The sequence below is a fragment of the Falco peregrinus genome, chromosome 4 (assembly GCF_023634155.1).
Source record: "Falco peregrinus isolate bFalPer1 chromosome 4, bFalPer1.pri, whole genome shotgun sequence".
NCBI lineage: Eukaryota > Metazoa > Chordata > Aves > Falconiformes > Falconidae > Falco > Falco peregrinus.
The window spans coordinates 26,369,323-26,379,415 of record NC_073724.1 but is presented as its reverse complement, the minus strand read 5'-3'; the positions used below and the strand labels follow the sequence as shown (position 1 = coordinate 26,379,415).

At 44.0% G+C, this 10,093-nt stretch overlaps 1 protein-coding gene across 1 annotated transcript in view; it reads left to right on the top strand.

The window, feature by feature from the left end:
- Positions 1-244: 244 nt before the first annotated feature.
- The window catches only part of MID1 (midline 1), a 166,590-nt gene continuing 156,741 nt past the window's right edge, over positions 245-10,093 (top strand). Inside the window, exon 1 of the mRNA XM_055802805.1 lies at positions 245-361. The gene's annotated coding sequence lies outside the window, so the exon portion shown is untranslated. The remainder of the gene's footprint in view (positions 362-10,093) is intronic.

The window sequence follows — 10,093 nt, the reverse complement described above, 5'->3', positions numbered from 1 at the left end:
CCTCCCTCCCCTTCCTCCTGATTGGCGAGGCTACTTCATGGCCCAATTCAGCCCACTACTACATCCCTGGGATGCGGTTTGAAATAAGAGCCAGGCGGACAGTTGCCTCCCCGCTCCCGACTTTCTATAGGCTGCGGAAGGAAGGTTGGGAAACTTGACATTGTCTTAAGAAGACTCCCCCCAGCAAAGGATAAAAAGGGGAGGGGGGGTGGGGGGCGGGATAATAGGCAGGGAGGAGGCGGGAGGGAAACTTGCTTACGGTGGGAAACTTGATGGATTTCTGCCCTGCCGACAGCAGAGCGGTGTGAGCAGCCCCTTGCCGGCTGGATGGATGGATGATGGGAATCTCACCATGAGGCAGGTAAGGAGCCGGCCCCGGGTACTACCGGTACCAACCTCTGCGGAGCTCCGGTTGCTCCCCGCCGCACCCCCCCCCCCCCCCCCCCCTTGTTTCTTACCGTTGTCAAAACTCAAGTTTCCGGGGTGGGGAAAAAACCCCAATAATTAACCGATCCGAGGGATTTTTTTTGGCTTAATCCTCCCGGTAGGCAGTGATGCCATGCAGGTCATTGTCCGTTTGGGGTTTGTACGGGGCATGGAAGCGGTTTGCGAGGGATGTAAATCAATTCCAGTGTGCCATGGTTTAAAGGCATTGTGTAGGCTGTCTCTCAGCCCTGTTTGCGACATGCGAAAGGAAAGAACTTGCTGGGTTATGCGCCTAAATATGCCAATAATTCAGGCCAGGGATAATTTATTAAACAGCTCTGCGTGAGTTCCTTGCCTGCCAGTGCTTTAATCTTCTGATTGTTCCAAAATGTAGTCGTTTCAAGCTGTCTTACAGCTTCACAAAAGCACTTTAAGATGGTTTTCTAGGGATTTTTTGTTCTAAGTTTATTCAAATAAGGTGGGCGTTCTGGGTTTTGTTTGGACTTCTATTCACCTGAGGAGACAAAAGGAGCTTTTATTGTCGTTCAAAGGCACAGCGGCAAAATGTTTTTGATTCTCGCTGCTCATAGTTTTACAGCAACAATGTACAGTTAGAAGAGCCTTGTGGGAGCAAGGCAAACTGGCGGGGCTGTATCTTAAGACTGAATCAGAGATCTGTCCCAGTTTAAAAACCCATGCCAGTCCACTTCTGAAACTTGCAGTTAATATGCTCTTTTCTAGGTAGGCGATGGGTAAATATGAGGAAATTAGAGAAGTTTTCTAGTTTCTTTTCCATGTGGGTGTTATTCATTCAGCTCTCAGTGGGACTTTTATAGTGCATGTCCAGGGAATGCATGTGCGAGGATTTTGCACCTGTAGTGCAAATGGAGCATTTGTTTTCTGCTCACTTTCTGAAACCATGGTGGGAAATCTCAGCTTCCTTACACCTGGTTTTCTGCAAGTTACAGGAGGTGGGGAAGGGTGAAGAAAGAGACAATATGGGTGATGGAAGGAGGAAAGGCATTTCTTTCTCCCACTATCCCAAAAACTACTTTTGTAGCTCTTTAAAGAGAGAGGGGAAATCTTGTCCTTGTGAAGCAAAATAAAGGGCATTTTGTATACTCAAGTTGGTCAGCTGGATGCACGTAGCCATCAGAAATCATTGTCGCCACAAGAGGGTACTTTGGCATAGGGGGTTGTCAATGAGGAGTGAGAAAGAAGCAGAAATGTTACAGGATGGCAATAATAAGTAAAATGCTCTGTGAAACGCGCACTTTACTCTCCTGAAATACTCTTGCCTAAAAAGTAAAGCTTAAGGGGTAACGAAGATTCATCGATGGTGGGTTAAAAGAGCAAGGCAAGTCAGAATAGGGAAGGGGGAAATGTTAATGCACACGCGTACCCTCCTCCCCCTGCAACAGAGGAGAGGGAGGTGGGGAGACATTCCAGCCTAAGCAGAGGTGCAGGCACGGGCGGGCTTATTCCTGCCGGCCCGCCCGGTCCCCGCAGGATCCTGCCCGCCCCCCCGGAGCCTCCTCCCGGGCTGGGGGTGGGGGGCGCCGGCTGAAGCGCTGCCAGGGTTTGTTTAAACACCTGCCTGTGAGCGCGGTTTCTCTCTCCCGCTCCAAGTGAACAATTTAGAAGTATTTCTCCGGGTCTGGTTGGTTTGTTGTGCGCACATATTTCCAGTTTGGCAGGGAAAGCTGTGGGCGCTGCTAGGGCCTGAGGGACAGACAAATCCAGGGAGCAGGAAGTCGGGGGGGGGGGGGGGACGACACGGGCAGAGCCACTGGATGCATCGCCCCCCGGCAGCAGACTTCGTGTTTTAGTGGGAACTGAAGATTGCAACTTGCTATAAAGTATCTGTACAAAATGTTTAGGAAACCCATTACAGCAGACACTTAAGAGCAGGAAAGTCACGTGCAGCTGGAGCCCTTGCTCCTGCTTCTAGTTTGATTTTGTTACGGGAAAGAGAAACATACAGAAGGTGACTTTCCTGCGGGCCCTGTTACGGCCCTCCTATTCAGAGCAACAGAGCTGCTTTTACCTACTCTTCTGCCTTGTTGCCCTCCCCACCTACTGGTCCTGTTGCTTTCCCTGCCCTTCCCTGGTGCTTCTTTCCCCATCCTTCCACCACCCGGCTATAAGGCGGTGGGGGGTGGGTTAACTCCTTCCTCTTAGGCTCTGGGAGCCAGTATTCCCACTTTGAAAGGCTCTTGGTGGAAGCTATATCTTAATTTGGGGTTGCAGAGTTAACAATCAAGCAGATAGCATGTTGTGGGTGTTGGGATGAAACAGTGTATTATAGTGATGATTGATCTGGCCCAAAGGCAGCCCACAGGTACTGAACGACAGCATATAGCAAGACAAGTGCACTATTTTCCCCAATGGAAGCCCAGGAATTACTGTAGAAGTGTAATATGCAGCCTGTTGAGTTGATAAGATTCAACCTACTTTACCACTGTGCTAGGCCGATAGTCTCTAGCGGGTACAGGGATCGGTGTAAATGTTGTGTTGAGATTTGTAAATGAGACAGTTTAAAGAAGCAGTCATTTCTAGGTGATGTTTGAAAAAGCTCAGCAAGAGGTGTCTCCTTGCTGGCTGCTAGAATGACTGCACATTTAACTCCAGTAACCAAAATGGGAAAATTTCTGTCGTGTTGATGTGCATGTGGCATCTGGGAAAGTACACTGGTCACCATGTACTTTAAAGGTTTAAGCATCCATAGGAAATACACCCATCTGGGTTTGTTAGCATGCTGTAAGACTAGTCTTAGGAAGCAGAAGTGCAATTTCTTAAAGGTATCTGAACGTGATTGCAAGACAAGTAACTTAACTAACCTGACAAGAAAAAATCCTTTGCACGTAACACATTTTCTGTTTTGCAGAGTACTTGGTTCAGTTTATTACTTAAAAAGAAATTCCTAAGTAAGAAAACGTGCAAGTGATGGAAAATCCTGAGAAGATGCTCAGCCTTCATGTGGTAGAATGCTGGTTTCTTGTGGCTGGATTCCCCAAATTAGCTGCAGAACTGGAGAGGGCACTGTGGGCTCTGTTTTGAGTTCCCTAAACCTCCTGCACAAAAAATTAAAAAGTTTGATGAATTTTAATACTTCATTTTCACTCACTTTCACCCACAACACATCCCTGAAGTGCAGCTCATAGGAGTGTCATTGACAACCAATGAAACTCCTTATTTTGGCCTCATCCCGTTGAAGTCCCATTGACATCGATCAAAGCAGACTTGAGCCCTTCATCACACAAAGAGTTTCAACAAAATGACTGTTAACTGGAAGGCCACCAAAAAAAGAGAAACTGTGTTTCTAAGGCACGTAAAGCCATTACAGTTACTTATCATGACTGCAGTCATATAGCTGCTAGTGTGCACATAACTCACCTAGAGAATAAATACTGCATACAACTGCAGTGCAAAACACATGCAAAATTCAAAATCATCCCCTTTCCTTACAGCTGTTTAAGTTCTTAGCATGTGTTTCTTATTTCCCATTTTCTTTTGCATACCTTTTAAAATTCTTAGTGTGTTCCTCAGTGGAAAAGCTGTATTCTTATCCTGGAGCGCTGTACTCCTTACCCTTGCTTTAGGAAATTATCTTTTAAAGTTCATCCTGGGACATTTTGTTGTTTGTTTGGCCTGTGAGGGAAGAATGAGCATCTTGGCGAATGCTGCTTTTTTTGTGTGTGTGTACCATGCGGAATAAAGAAAACAAGTGTACAGAGGCTGCAGGCTGGGAGTGTATCAGTTAATTAGCGGCTGGACATTGCTCGGTAGGAAGCCTGGCGAGGTTTTTTGTGCGTGTGTATGTGTGTTGTCTGCTCCCTTTGATCACTTGTGTGGTAAATAGACATGCAGGGTAGCTATAGCAACATGTGCTGTCGGTTGGTGGGAACAGAGGGGACGGGATCCCGGACAAAGGGTAGTTTGTTAGAGTGGTTGGTTCTGATTAGAAAAAGGTGGCACCAATCAGGGCATTTAAAAACATAAGTTTTGCAAAACTCAAATGGATGTTATCAGTTTCAAAGTAACATTTGTTTCTGTAGCTCTGAAAGAGCAGATCATATGGAAGATTGGGGAGGAAGGGAGAGGAATAATAAAAAGCAGAAGCAAACCCCCGTAACACTTGTAAAAGTAAAAAGCCCCATAACGCTGTTGAATGTAAAAATGTTCGTGCTGGATGTGCTTTTTCTGGTGTTGCTGCACCATCTATGCATTTTGCAAGAAAGCATTTATAGGAACCAAATTGCCACAGATAATGCTACAGATAACAGTGTTTTTAAATGCAGCTTCAAAGATGCAATGATGATACTCTGATGTTACGTAGTACTTCTGATCCAGTTTCCACCTTTCTCCAATATCTAAAAAGTCCTATATACAATTTGTGGTCAGAAGATACTGTACCTATTTCAGCAGCCTACCTGTAGAGGTCAGACTTGAAGTTCTCAAAATTTCACATGGTAGAATTTCAACCTAAAGCTATAAAAATACAAAACCAGGCATAGCCACTTTCCTTATTAACTTTATGTGGAACACTCTTAAAATAATGTTGGTTTGTCAGTATCAGGTTATTAAGTAACACCACATTCTGCATTGATGGCAGCCTGAAATACATTGAAATTCATCTTTGTCTCACATCTTGAACAGAACCCAACCTAAAGCTTTTATTAGTGCCTGAATTATTTAGATGTGTATCTCACTCTGATCCCCACCAGGCCTCCTACCGTTGATGAGCTCTGTCTCCGGCTCTCTGCCTCCCGCCTGCCCAGCACTCTGCTGTGCTGGCTTCCCATCACTGCCTGATCCCAGGGCTTCCCTGCTGGGGAGGGACGGGAGGCAGGCAGCAGCACGGAAGGCTTCAACAGCTTCCGAGCTCTGCAAAAAGTTGTCAGAACTCAGAGTCCCTCCACAGAGTAGCACCAGAGGTAAGGGGTCTGCTGGATCCTGGGGTTGAGGAAAATAAACTGATGGGAACGAGGAGCTCGCGATGGTAAATGCTCAGGGGATATGCTGAAGCTCAGTAAATGCTTCAGTGTTTGGAGGAACAATTTGATTTGGCTGTGGGTGAAGACTGAGCCGGGAGAAAGGAGCAGACCTGTATTCACATACAACCGTGTGAATAGCCTTTTGAATGTGGGCTGGAGTTTGTTTGAACTGAATTTCAGACTTCTTAGGGTACTCCATTCTTTAGCTTGTTCTTGGGTTTGAAGTCTTTTATTACAGTCGTGCAGCTTAGAGCTTGTAATGCTTTAGCAAGCTGTAAGGAATTACTGTATATCCCTGAGATCCCTGGCTTGCAGTGCAGAATCCACCCTGTCTGAAAGCTGGGAAAGGCGCTAAAGGGTAGGAAGCTGATTTTGATCTCTTTTCTAAACAATAAAAATAGCTCTTAATTCTTTAAAATTCTTTCCTATTTGCTGTCATGTCATGGTTGTTTATCATTATTATTTATCTCTTCCCAGGGGGATGTGGGAGGACAGAAAAGCTGGCAAATAGATGATATTTGTTTGGCCCTGAAGTATGACAAAACTTTTTTGATTGCATAAGTGTTGAGACAGCTGGGTGCAAGAACAATTTTAAGATAGTAAAACAAATAAAAGAGAGCCTGGGCTTTTACCTCTGGCTTAGTGGGAGAGTAAATGAGGAGATCCACAGGGCTGATGGGATTTTTCGTTGTAGTGTGATAGACTGCAATGAAAATATTTACAGAGGGCTGTTTCATGGCCCCAGAAAGGAGCTGGTGACACGCTTTGACAGTTGCTCCACATTTTGGGGAGGGAGGCTGACATGTTTCTCATGCCTCTGGTGGCGCCGACAGCTTCCCGTCACGCTGCACCCTGGCCGCCTTGTGCTGCCCGTGCACCTGCAGGCCCGCAGTATCGCCTGCTGCCTCCATTCAGCACCCCTGCGTCCCGAGCAGGTGCCCATGACTAATGGCATTAACTTGGCTCTTTGGGTCTGCAGGTATTTAATTACTGAACAGCTGCAGCAGAGCTCAGAGAGACCCCCCACCAGAGCGGTAGGTCAGACTCATCTGTGATATGGGCGAGCCGATGCACTACTTAGGCGAAGAGAGAGCTTGCTCGGATGAGACCCTGCTGACCATCCCTGGGATCTCCATTTCTATTTTTTTATTAGAACCTTTGTTTTAAACATTAGCCGAGACTGGTGCTTTCTTCAAAAAAACCCCAAACAACAACCCAAAACCCAAACCCTGAGAAAACAGTCTTTTATAGCAAAATGTTTCTCAAAAAGAGTTCTCTTCTTTTTTCAGTAGTTTTCCCATACGAAAACATCATCCCTCTTTAGTTTTGTTGTTGTTGTTGGGTTTTTTGTTTGTTTGTTTGTTTTAAATTGGTTTGTTTTGTGTATTGGGTTGGGTTTTCTTCTTTCTTCCTGAGAGGTAAGTGAAGATGTAAAAAAATAAGGAAAAAAATAAGAGAAACACTACACATTTACATATATACGTATGTGTGTGTATTTAGAATTAGAGTTGCCAAATCCAACCACTCTGTCCTAAGAATGGCCAGCATCTCAGTTTCAAGGTACTTCTTGTCACCAAGCAAGCTTCAGAAGTGTTAGAGGGTGTTTTATCATTGGAACATATTGGGGTTTTCCCCTTAAGATCATACCCGTATTGCAAAATCTATGTATTCTGCAGGAAGACGTAAACTCTATTGACAGCTTCTGCTTTGCAGTCCACTAGGGTCTGCCTCTGTCTCCTGCCTCAGCTTCTTTCCTCCTTTCCAACCACATCCAGCTCTGTGGATAGCTGGGGCCTCAAGCTCTCAGCCTGGTCTCTGGTCCCACCTCAGCTCTGGAGGCAGGGATGCAGGCAGATATTGCTGTCACTTCTCATGTTTCTGTTCTTGTGAGAGTCATGCGAGGCTGTAGGCATAAACCTATACAACTCTGTTAATAGTCTCACTGAAAAATATGTGTGCTGTAAATCTGACATGCAGAGGAACAAGAGTAGGGGAAGGGAAAGCTGCCCTGAGCAAGCAAAAGGACTGTCCCTGTCAGAGCACCACATGTGGATAAAGCTCTTGGGCAGGGACACTTGATGGCCAAGCATGGACCAGATTTGTCCCCGTGATGCTCAGGAAAGCATATATGCCTGAGTTCTGCCTTGTGTTAAGTGACATCAAAATTAGTGTGCACTTTGCTCACAGACAGATGTTAGCTATACAGACCTTGTTTTTGACGAGCAATATGCAATTTACAAAGCTTTGATTTTGACCTGTATGCAAAGTGGTGCTGTTCCGCCAGCCTTGGTAGCAGCTATTGAAACAAGTGCCTGTAAAGAGTTAATGACTTCATTTCTGACTGGATAACCTCAGAAGTATAGCTTAGGCAGAGATTTGAAACTGCGAGTTAAGCAGTTCAAAAGTGCACTATATTGTTTTGGTCTAATTAACACAACATGGTGATAAGACATTAAAACAGAGTGACAACACTATACATTGATAACAGAGGACATTAATGCCTGCAGACACAGTCTACATTGTAAAAATCTGAAAAAAAAAGGCTTATTATGTTAGATAGGTCAATGTGATTTGACCTAGTTTTGCTTTGCTGCTTGGAAATTATGTCAGTATTCGTTATGTCATCTCCTTGGATGAGCAATTTAACATCCTCTTTGCATTGCAGTGTTGTCCTAATATTGTATATATATTTACTTGCTCTCTAAAAGGATCCTTCAGGCTAATTCTAGAAATCAGGGAAAAACGGTACAAAACATAAACTCCTGAAACTGCCTTTTATATATGTCCTCTGTGCAACAAAAAGGGTTGAATTAAGTCACAGCAAAATTATAACTACAAATTCTGAAAAGTATCTTCTCGCTTTTGCAGGTAAAGCTCATTAAAGTTAATGAATAAAGAATGACTGTGCTAACTCATGTAGCCATGTATGCCTTTCCTGTGCAGGTTTTTCATTGCTAGAAAATAGCATTTTTAACTTTACCTGGACGCTTATGTAAAATACAGTGGATTAAAGGAATTATGCCATATACTTTCCTTGTGAAATGTAAGGTCTCATATGAAGTCATCAGTATTTCTCTTGGAAAAATGGAGATTGTTTTTTTAGTCTTCCACAAAATCACAAGTATTTTCCTTCATATTTATATTTATGCTGTTTTTTATCTCTCCGACCATCTGGACTTGTAAGGCAAGACTTTTTGTGTGCCAGGGCTCAAATTGTGGTACATCAGAGAACAACTAGAGGATTAAATGCTGCTGTTCTTTGCTGTAATGGAAAAGTAATCTGTTGCTGTTACAGTGGTAAGTGCTACAAAGGAAAGCTCTGTCTCTTCCTTAGCTTTACCTATCCACCCACAGCTATGCCCCTTACTGGTGTGTAACCGGTTGGCAAAGTTGCAGCATTTGCTTCTAAGCCTTTCTTGATCCAAAACGGGAAGCTCTGAAGTCTGATTTTGCTTCTCTGAAGCCAATAGGGTAGGGGAGGTGGAGTGGACTCCCCCTTCAAAATACTGTATGTACTGAATACAAAATACAATTATTATTATAGCTATTCAAGTATGTCTGTGAGTAAATGTGCACTCTTGGGACAAATGCTGAACAGATCAGGTGATAGTGTGAGAGCAAAACCAACCTCACTTTTTGGATTTGGGTGGGGTTTTTTTTTGAACAATTGCTATTTTCATTTGTTATTTCCTTGAATAATAAGAAATTTGTGTGAATTTCAGCATGAGCTTGTTTCTTGCAGTGTTGAAATATTTTAATGAGCTAAGAGCTGTAAAGGTTTTCCACCATTTCTTCACAAATACATCTAAACTTCAAAAGGCCCCACTTACTTAGATTTTTCAGTTTGAGTAAAATGTATTTGCTGTTTGTCTTGAGCTGATGAGGTGGGTATGCCTCAGGAGAGACTAATAAGCAACAGTGCTGATTTTTTCCCATAGGTTCCCTTGAGTTTTGAGATTAATTCCAGCATATTCTCTAAGTGCAGTGATTTTTTAACTTTTTTGAATCAGGCCTTGCTGCTCCCCAGCCTGACCCTACTCTAGGATTTCTATTACTGCGTCCTCACTTCCCTGTCCTCAGTCTTTGGCTTCTTGTCTTTAACCTCCTTCTCATTCCCCAGACATCTGGACAACACTAGAGCTCACAGAATTGTAGGGTAAACGCAGAGGGAAGAGAGGGGTCTTGAAGAAAGAGGGGAAATGGCACCTCAATCCCTCTGCTTTTCAAATGGCTTTTGACTTCATCAGGGATGTAGGAGTCCTGTCCCTGTCAGTGTGCAGGTGGAAGTTTGAGCATGACAAGGAAGCAGAAAACTGCTAGCACTTTTTTTATCTTCTCTTCCTTCTATGATTGAACTGGAATTGGAAATTTTCCATGACAATCCTAAGTTTGAAAATATTTTTTAGTCTTTTTGAACATCTTTTGGCCATTGGTTGGTGCTATGCATGGGGCTGACTAAATGGGTTTGCCTTTTTGAGGTACTTGGAAGAGAAGGGGAAGAGAAAGAAAGGGGCAACTCAGTCTGTTTGTGTGCTTGCTCCTACATAACCACCAGGGAAACAGCTCTCTGCTTTTCTTGACAGCAGTACATTTTAAAATACCAGGGTGCATTCCTGAGACTAGACTAGGTTACTCAGAAAATAAAGTACAGAAGAGAGGGACAGAGAGAG